This window comes from Entelurus aequoreus, linkage group LG06 (assembly GCF_033978785.1).
Source record: "Entelurus aequoreus isolate RoL-2023_Sb linkage group LG06, RoL_Eaeq_v1.1, whole genome shotgun sequence".
Lineage (NCBI taxonomy): Eukaryota > Metazoa > Chordata > Actinopteri > Syngnathiformes > Syngnathidae > Entelurus > Entelurus aequoreus.
The window spans coordinates 42,077,454-42,088,452 of NC_084736.1; positions in this window are offsets into that span (position 1 = coordinate 42,077,454).

A 10,999-nucleotide genomic window follows, 5' to 3' on the forward strand; every position below is an offset into this window, starting at 1 on the left:
AATTTATAAGACTGGAGACAAACATCAATTTACAAATTATAGACCTGTTTCTCTACTTCCACAATTTTCTAAAATCATTGAAAAACTGTTCAATAACAGATTAGAGAGTTTCATAAATAAAAATAGAATACTCGAAGAGAACCAATATGGATACAGAGCTAATGTTTCAACTTCGATGGCTTTAGTTGAAATTACAGAAGAAATTACCAATGCAATAGATAGTAAAAAATGTGCGGCAGCGGTTTTTATGGATCTAACTAAAGCATTTGACACAATTAATCACAATATTTTAATCAAAAAACTAGAACGATATGGCATCAGAAGGTTAGTCTTAAACTGGATAAGAAGTTATCTAACGAACAGGAAACAATACGTGAAGCTAGGCGAACACACGTCTAAATATATCCTGTGGTGTACCCCAGGGATCAATACTAGAACCTAAATTATTCAATCTCTATATAAATGACATTTGTAAAGTTACAAAAGATTTAAAGTTAGTATTATTTGCGGATGATACAACAGCGTTTTGTTCAGGAGAGAACACACAGGAGATAATATAAATAGTAACAGAAGAAATTAACAAATTAAAAAGATGGTTTGACAAAAACAGACTATTGTTGAATCTTAGTAAAACTAAAATAATGCTATTTGGTAACAGTAGAAGAGAAAGTCAAACACAAATACAAATAGACGGAATAGAAATTGAAAGAGTAAATGAAACCAAATTTCTAGGTATAATGATTGATGATAAATTGAACTGGAAATCTCACGTAAAAAATATACAACATAAAGTTGCAAGAAACACGTAAATGATGAATAAAGCAAAACATGTCCCAGACCAAAAATCCCTTCATATTCTCTACTGCTCGCTAGTGTTACCATATCTGAGCTACTGTGTAGAAATATGGGGAAATAATTACAAAAGTACACTTCATTCATTAACGGTGTTACAAAAAAGATAATTTAGAATAATACATAATGTTGGATATAGAGAACATACAAACCCTTTATTTATTGAATCAAAAATACTGAAATTCCACGACATAGTGAATTTGCAAACAGCTAAAATTATGCACAAAACAAACTATAACCTGCTACCCAAGAATATACAACAATTCTTCTCAAAAAAAGAGGAGAAATATAATCTTAGAGAAAAACGTAATTTAAAACATTTGTTTGCACGTACAACACTTAAGACCTTCAGTATATCAGTATGTGGAATTCAATTATGGAATGGATTAAGCAAAGCAATCAAACAATGTACTAATATGATCCACTTCAAGAAACTCTTCAAAGTTAAAGTGTTTACAAAGTACAAAGAAGAACTATTATTTATTTATTTATTTTTATTGTGATTACTTATGGAGTTTATTGTGAATAAATTGTAAACAGGAAGTGAACAAAAAGTTTTAGCAACTGTTATGTAAAGAAAAGGGGTAGCTCTGCTTCTTCCTACTCCTTTTCGAACATGTTGAAAAGAGAAACTGGAAATTCTGATGTATCATGTTGTATGCTTGCATGTTCGAAATAAACTCAAACTCAAACTCAAACACTGTTCCTTCTGAATCCGAGGTTCGACTATCCGGCGTGGCCTCCTCTCCAGTACACCTGAATAGACCTTACCGGGAAGGCTGAGGAGTGTTATCCCACGATAGTTGAAACACACCCTGTGGTTCCCCTTCTTAAAGAGAGGAACCACCACCCCGGTCTGCCAATCCAGAGGTACAGCCCCCGATGTTCACATGATGTTGCAGAGTCTTGTCAACCAAGACAGCCCCACAGCATCCAGAGCCTTAAGGAATTCCGGGCGGATCTCATCCACCCCCGGGGCCTTGCCACCGAGGAGCTTTTTAACTACCTCAGCAACCTCAGTCCCAGAAATAGGAGAGCCCACCACAGATTCCCCAGGCATTGCATCCTCATACGAAGACGTGTTGGTGGGATTGAGGAGGTCTTCGAAGTATTCCCTCCACCGATCCACAACATCCGCAGTCGAGGTCAGCAGAACACCATCCTCACCATACACGGTGTTGACAGTGCATTGCTTCCCCTTCCTGAGACGGCGGATGGTGGTCCAGAATCGCTTCGAAGCCGTCCGTAAGTCGTTTTCCATGGCTTCCCCGAACTCCTCCCATGTCTGAGTTTTTGCCTCTGCGCCCACTGAAGCCTGTCGGTACCTGTCCGCTGCCTACGGAGTCCCATTAGCCAAAATAACCCAATAGGACTCTTTCTTCATCTGGACGGCATCCGTCACCGCTGGTGTCCATCAGTGGGTTCTAGGATTACCGCCACGACAGGCACCAACTACTTTGCGGCCACAGCTCCAATCAGCCGCCTCGACAATAGAGTTGCGGAACATGGTCCACTCGGACTCTATGTCCAGCACCTCCCTCGTGACATGTTCAAAGTTCTTCCGAAGGTGGGAATTAAAACTCTCTCTGACACGACACTCTGCTGGGCATTCTCAGCAGACCCTCACAATGTGTTTGGGAAATTGCGTTTAGAATTGCTTCCCCATCCCGTTGCCTCTCACTGCGTGCAACGCCAGTGTGGAAGAGAGTGCAGCCCCTCTCGAGAGAACTGGTTCCAGAGCACTTGTTGTGCGTCGGAGTGAGTCCGACTATATCCAGCCGGAAATTCTCCACCTCGCGTACTAGCTCAGGCTCCTTCCCCCCCAGCGAGGTGACATTCCACGTCCCAAGAGCTAGCTTATGTAGCCGAGGATCGGACCGCCAAGTGCCCTGCCTTCGCCTGCCCCCCCGGCTCACATCGCACCCAACCTCTATGGCCCCTCCCATGAGTGGTGAGCCCATTGGAGGGGGGACCCACATTGCCTCTTTGGGCTCTGCCCGGCCAGGCCCCATGGGGACAGGCCTGGCCACCAGGCGCTCGCCATCATGCCTCAACTCCGGGCGAGGGAAATCTGAGTCTCGGTTCTTGTATTTCCATAGAAGTCTTCGAGCTGCTCTTTGTCTGATCCCTCACCTAAGATCTGTTTGTCACAGAGAACTGAAAACCCATAAGTCATTCATTGCACACTGACATTGATGGCGGTAAGCTTAATTTGTAGCCACAGCTGACGGAGACTAATTTGTCCCCAATCCAATCCAATCCACTTTATTTATATAGCACATTTACACAACAATAATGTTTCCAAAGTGCTGCACAGCCATGTCAAAAACAATATTAAAAACAATATTAAAAACAAAATTAAAAATAATATTAAAAACAATATTATGCTACACCAATGACTGAATAAAAACAAAGAATAAATGAATAGAAAACCAATACAGAGACAACATAAAAAATAAATATGATTAAAAACTATTTTAAAGGGTAAAACCAATTAAAACAGTAAAATAGACATCAAAATTTATAACCCTAACCCTAACCACACAGGACAACAGAGGACAGAAGACCACACAACTCACGTAGTGTTAAAAGCCAAGGCATAAAAGTGGGTCTTAAGACGAGACTTAAAACACTCCACTGTGGGAGCAGTTTGAACATGGAGGGGCAGAGTGTTCCAGAGTTTAGGGCCGACCACAGAGAAGGCCCTGTCTCCCCTGGTTTTAAGTCTCGTCCTGGGCACCACGAGCTGGAGCTGGCTCTCGGACCTCAGAGCGCGCGCAGGTGTGTAAATTTGGATGAGGTCCGAGATATACTGAGGTGCCAGTCCATGTAAAGCTTTAAAAACAAACAGCAAGGATTTAAAATAAATTCTAAAATGAACAGGGAGCCAGTGCAAACTCCGAAGAATTGGGGTTATATGCTCACGTTTCCTGGCCCCTGTTAAAAGTCGTGCTGTCGCGTTCTGGACTAACTGCAACCGGGAGAGAGCTTTTTGGCTAATTCCAGCATAAAGTGCATTGCAGTAGTCCAGGCGACTTGAAATAAAAGCATGCACGACTTGTTCAAAAAGGTTAAAAGATAAAAATGGTTTTACCTTTGCTAAAAGACGAAGATGATAAAAACACGATTTTAAAACGCCATTGACTTGTTTGTCAAATTTAAAATCGCTGTCTATAGTGACGCCAAGGCTGGTGACTTTAGGACGCACATGATTTTGCAATGGTCCCAAGTCAGTGAGGGCTGGACCAAAAACTGAAATTTCCGTTTTTCCCTCATTCATTATTAAAAAATTCTGGGCTAACCAAGCCTTGACATCACATAGACAGTTGAGAAGGGGTGTCAGGGGGCCGTGGCCTTTTGAAATTGGCATATACATTTGGCAGTCATCTGCATAAAAGTGATAAGACATTCCATGTTTCTTAAAAATCTCTCCAAGAGGGAGAATGTACAAGGAAAACAGGATGGGGCCTAGAATGGATCCCTGGGGGACACCACAGTAAAGCGGAGCAGAAGAAGAGGTGGCGTCCCCCAGCCTGACAGAGAAGGACCTCTCTGACAGGTAGGATCTGAACCACTCTAATGCAGTCCCCCTGACACCCACACAGTCTCTCAGGCGGTCTAAAAGAATTGTGTGGTCGACTGTGTCAAAGGCAGCTGTAAGATCTAAAAGCACTAAAATGGCAGAGCTACCAGAATCAGACATTAAAAGCAAGTCATTAAAAACCTTTAAAAGTGCAGATTCAGTACTGTGCAAAGCCTTGTATCCAGACTGAAATGGATCTAAAGTGCTATTTTCATCTAAAAAAGGCTGCAGTTGCGCTAAAACACATTTCTCCAGAATTTTTGACACAAAAGGTAATTTGGAAATGGGCCGATAATTTGACAAACATGTCGGATCTAGACCTGTTTTTTTTTTATCAAAGGCTCGACAACAGCTCTTTTACAAAAAGAGGGGACACAGCCAGAAATCAAGCTGCTGTTGATGATGTCCCTAACAGACAAGTCAATAGTGTCCCAGATTTCTTTAAAAAAGCGAGGGGGGACCCACAGCCCCTTCAACCACAAAATATTCATTCACATTCATACACCAGTGTCAGCGGCACTGGGAGCAAGGTGGCCAAGGACACAACAGCCGTGACTAGGATGGCAGATTTGGAACCAGGAACTCTCAAATTGCCAAGTTACTATCTGATTGGTAATCTGATTATTGCTGTTGTTCTTGTCCTGCCGACTGTGAAGCTTTGGTGAAGGGTTGCTCGTCCCACACCGGTGCACTTTATATCATGGGACCTTCTGAACTGCTCTTTGCCTCCTGTCTCTGCACCCTCGGGTCATGCCAATTGCAACCACCTTATTCTACTAGGATCGAATCATAGATAAGGATGAGTACCGAGTCTGGTGCTTTTTAGGCACCGACTGCATCTCACCGGTCATACCGTGCACCGATTAGCGTAAAATCCAGCAGTGCCATGTTAGGGTACCTGGGTTGCGCGTGATGTCACGCCCAATTGCCAACTGTTCGCACAAACTCAGCCAAATTACCTCCAGGTAACGTTACAATTTTCAATGCCAACAAAGAAACTGATGAAAAAAACGCTCCAAAGTCTCTACTTTACCAATAATGCAGTAGCTTGATTCTAATATACCTTGGCTTTGCTATTGGCAGGCTACTGATAAGCATTAGCGATTTTACATGGCGATTTCAACACCTCCGAAGGTGTTAATAAAAACCACAACTAAGATGCACTTGGTGCGTAATAAGAACACTACTTACAGTTTGAGTAGCACTCAACAAAAGACAAGACTGGCACATTTGGCTTAATGGAAAAGACTACTTCCTGGCTAAGGCAACATACCGGACATGCTGGGACATGTTGGCTTAACACTTTTTAGGGCACACAAAAAAAGCCATAAACTATACTCTACTGCCATCTAATGTCTTAGGCTTGCAACTGTAATTGCAACTTAATGTCATATTGTCAGAAAAAAAAAAAAAAAACAAGCTATATCAACAGGACAGCAGCAATCATAATCTGCTTATTTATAAATGTTGCATTTAAAAAAAATCTGATTTTACAATCAAAAACAATATTATGTATTCATGCACACAAAAATACAGAAATTGGTACGGTTAAGTACCAATATTGAATCCCAGGTACTGGAAATTGGTACTCTATCGGTTCAAATGTGAACGTACCACGGTACTAATCATAGAGGATGTTTATACACAATCAATAAATACAGTGGTGGTCCGTCAGGGCCAGCACATAAATCATGATCATAAATTAATAAAACTTCATCCATCCATCCATCCATCTTCAACCGCTTATCCGGAATCGGGTCGCGGGGACAGCAGCTCCAGCAAAGACCCCCAGACTTCCCTCTCCAGAGCAACATTTGCGACTTCCTCCTGGGGAATCCCGAAGCGTTCCCAGGCCAGAGAGGAGATGTAATCCCCCCATCTGGTCCTTGGCCTGCCGCGGGGCCTCCTCCCAGTGAGACGTGCAACGAGGACCTCCCTAGGGAGACGCTCGTGAGGCATCCGCACGAGATGCCCGAACCACCTAAGCTGGCTCCTTTCCAAGCGAAGGAGCAGCGGCTCTACTCCGAGTCTCTCTCGGGTGACTGCACTTCTCACCCTATCTCTAAGGGAGATGCCAGCCACCCTTCTGAGGAAACTCATTTCGGCCGCTTGTATCCGCAATCTTATTCTTTCGGTCATTACCCACACTTCATGACCATAGGTGAGAGTAGGAATGTAGATAGCTCGGTAGACCGAGAGCTTTGCCTTCTGGCTCAGCTCCCGTTTCGTCACAACAGTGCGGCAGAGAGACTGCAATACTGCCCCAGCTGCTCCGATTCTCCGGCTGATTTCCTTCTCCATCTTTCCCTCACTCGTGAACAAGACCCCGAGATACTTAAACTCCTCCACCTGGGACAGAGTCCTGTCCCCTACCCGGACTGTACAACCACTGTAAAACTTCATTTTATTTTTAATTTACTTTTCATAAATATATACAAGTATTCATCGTATTCTCTTCATGTCATAATAGGCTCCAGTGTTGCTCTTTTATCCAATCAAAATTCAGCTAGTTAGTTGCCAGCGCTGTGTGAATTCTGCCAGAGGCTTTCTGAACCACACGCTGTGCAGTTTAACGAACAAAGGACGTTCAGTTAACAGACAGTTGCAATAGCCAATCAGATCACAGGTTGTTGACAGTTGCCTTACGTTGAACGTGACTGTGATTGGATACTCACTTGTCACTTCCAAGTATCCAATCACAAGTAGTGATTTACGGCAATACCCGGCCAGCGGAGAAATCAGCGGTACTCACTTTTTTAACCAACAAAGAAGCAGAGCAAAACGTTGATTAGGTGGCAGAAATATATTTGCAAGGACATTTTCAAGAAGGATATTTAAAGAGAGACTAGATCTTTTGAGACGAGGTCGGCCGACCCTGGAAACGAGTTAAGCTGTCCTGGCGGTGAAATGGTTTGCCTGCCACTTCCACTCGAATCAACCAACTACAAGCGGTACCAATGGCTTATACGGCATCAAATGGCCGTTACAAATTGTGTGTTCAAATATATTTTTTCAGATTCAATATGTTTTTCACAATTATTTTAGTTTTGACAGTACCACTTCCGTTGCGGGTTTATTGATTTTTAAATGTGCCAAAAAATAGCCCGTTTTGTACACTAGAGACAAATGGCCAGTAGTACGCAAGTGTGTTTCTGTATAGTATTTTACAATCCCTGGTCATGTGGCGACATAAATGATGGTACTTTGAGAGGTATTTATTGAAGTCGGACTAAGTAAGACATCACTGAAGGCCTAGGTGGGAAACGCACGGCTCGCCACTGAATAAATATCAAAATAGGTGGATAAAAGGAACACGTGTTCAAAACAATAAATAATAGAGCAATTGAAATAATTCTACAAATAAATAAATAGAACTGTCAATCTATTAAATATTTAAATGTTACTGATTCAGTCGATGCATAATTCACTTGTGATTAATTGCAATTAATCGCAGATAGTTATATACGGTTTTAACTTTGAAAAGTTAAAAACATTTTCCTTGAAAAAGTTCAAATCAATCAATCAGTTTGTCAAGTCTGTTTATCAAGATTCACATCGGACACACGATTCTTCTTCATTAAGATTCTGAATCAATTCATAATTTTCAAGAATTAATGTTTAAAAATAAGTTTTTAGGGGCATCTCTGTGCTTACGTTTGCACATATACGAAATGCATTATTGTTTAATTGTTGTTTTTTGTGGCAAATAAAAATTACAAAAAAATCACATGATTTTTGCCGCCATTCCCACCGGGGATCGAACCCAGATAAGTCGAGTGCATTATCAGGTGACAAATCCTGAGGGAAATTTGCTATTATTTTCTTATCGGTGAAGGAGCAGGAAGAGTCTAAGAATCCTTTTGTGGTAAAATTCCACACCAAGCGCTCTGTCTTTCGTGAATTGACATTTTATATACGCAAGGCTTTACCTTGACTAATTCCAAAAATTCCCTTGATTTCCCAGAATTCCAGGTTTTCCGGGACATTTTTCCCATTCAAAATGAATTGGACATTTTTCATACTTCCACCATTTCCACATTTTTCAACCGACTCAAACCATTCCACCTTCAACATATTCCACATATCCTGGACATTCAAACTATAATAATTTTTCAAGAATTGCAAAATATTCCAGGATTAGATGGCAAATACTTTTTTGACCCTTTTTTCTGGTGACTACTCCTTCCACATTTTTAAACCCACTTCAACCATTCCACAGTCAAAACATTCCTCCTAATCAGGAAATAAACCGAAGTTGTTTTTTGAACTGGGAAAATTCACGGTTTTCCCGAAATTCACGGAATTCCTTAATACCATTTCTCAATTAAAAATGTTGCTACTTCAACATTTCTCGACCGATTTGAAAATGTCCAACATCAACCATTTCAACTCATTCAGAACATTCAAGTCTTTTAAAAAAAAAAAAAAAATTCCCGCTTTTACTGAAATGCTCATGAAATTCCCATTGAAAAGAAAAGAAATATTTTTTAAAGTTCCACAACACCCACATTTTTCATCGGATTCAAACTGTTTCAACTTCAAAATATTCAGCCTGTTCAGGAATTATGTGCTCTCTTTCAAAAACTTTAAAAATAATTCCCAGTTTTCAGGGACATTTTACCCATTCAAAATGAATTGGCCAGTTTTTAAACGTCTGCAATTAGTACAGTTTTCAACCGATTTAAACCATTCCAATACCAACACATTGCACTCATCCAACTAACACTTTGCCAAGTTCTGTTTTTCCTGGAAATTCGGAATTCCCAGAATTCCCTTTTTTTCAAACCCTTTTTTGACCCCTTTTTCTGGCGACTACTCCTTCCACATTTTTCAACCCACTTCAACCGTTCCACCGTCAAAACATTCCTCCTAATCAGGACAAAAACCGAAGTTGTTTTATTAACTGGGAAAATTCCCAGTTTTCCCGAAATTCCTGGAATTCCTTAATACCATTTCTCAATTAAAAATGTAGCTGAGATAGGCTCCAGCGCCCCCCGCGACCCCGAAGGGAATAAGCGGTAGAAAATGGATGGATGGATGGACTACTTCAACATTTCTCGACCGATTTGAAAATGTCCAACACCAACCATTTCAACTCATTCAGAACATTCAAGTCTTTTTGAAAAAAAAAAAAAATATTCCGCTTTCAGAATAGAATGCAATAGAATAGAAAGTACTTTATTGATCCCTGGGGGAAATTCAGCACCACAGTTCTCTCACAATAGACGATAAACACTTTGGTATTTTTTACATGTAAATAATATAAATATAGTCTATTATACAGCATTATTCACATGTGAATAACATAAATACAGGCTATTATACAGCAATATTCACATGTGAATGACATAAATACAGTCTTTCCCAAAATTCCCAAATTTCCATGAAATTCCCATTGAAAGAAAATAAACATTTTTCATCCGATTAAAACCGTTCCAACTTCAAAATATTCAGCCTGTTCAGGAATTAGGTGCCCTCTTTCAAAAAAATTAAAAATAATTCCCAGTTTTCAGGGACATTTTACCCATTCAAAATTAATTGGCCAGTTTTTAAATGTCTGCAATTAGCACAGTTTTCAACCGATTTAAACCATTACAACATCAACACATTCCACGCATCCAACTAACACTTTCCCAAGTTCTGTTTTTCCTGGAAATTCAGAATTCCCAGAATTCCCTTTTTTTAAAACCCTTTTTTGACCCTTTTTTCTGGTGTCTACTACTTCCACATTTTTCAAACCACTTCAACCGTTCCACCATCAAAACATTCTTCCTAATCAGGAAAAAAAAACGAAGTTGTTTATTTTAACTGGGAAAATTCCCGGTTTTCCAAAAAATTCCCGGAATTCCTTAATACCATTTCTCAATTAAAAATTTTACTACCTCAACATTTCTCGACCGATTTCAAAATTCCCAACACCAACCATTTCAACTCATTCAGAACATTCAAGTCTTTTAAAAAATAAAAAATAAATCCCGCTTTTACTAAAATTGTCAAATTTCCATGAAATTCCTATTGAAAATAAAATAAATATTTTTCAAAGTTCCACAACCCCCACATTTTTCATCCGATTCAAACTGTTTCAACTTCAAAATATTCAGCCTGTTCAGGAATTGTGTGCTCTCTTTCAAAAATTTTAAAAATAATTCCCAGTTTTCAGGGACATTTTACCCATTCAAAATGAATTGGCCAGTTTTTAAACGTCTGCAATTAGCACAGTTTTCAACCAATTTAAACCATTCCAACATCAACACATTCCACTCATCCAACTAATGCTTTCCCAAGTTCTGTTTTTCCTGGAAATTCAAACTATTCTTACATTCATACTACATTCTGTCAGCATTTCACATCAACTTCGGCATTGGAGCATTCACACGCAATTCCTGAAGAAATTGCGTGTGACAATAGTCACAATTGTTGTTTTAAATTAGAACAAAATCAACAAATCACGTGACATCACGTATCGGAACATGTTTGCATCAGCTAATCACTTTGTGATATCAAAAAAAGTCATTGAATGCATGTTTCTCCCGAATGATAAAAACTGTTTTTCTTCTCAGGCAC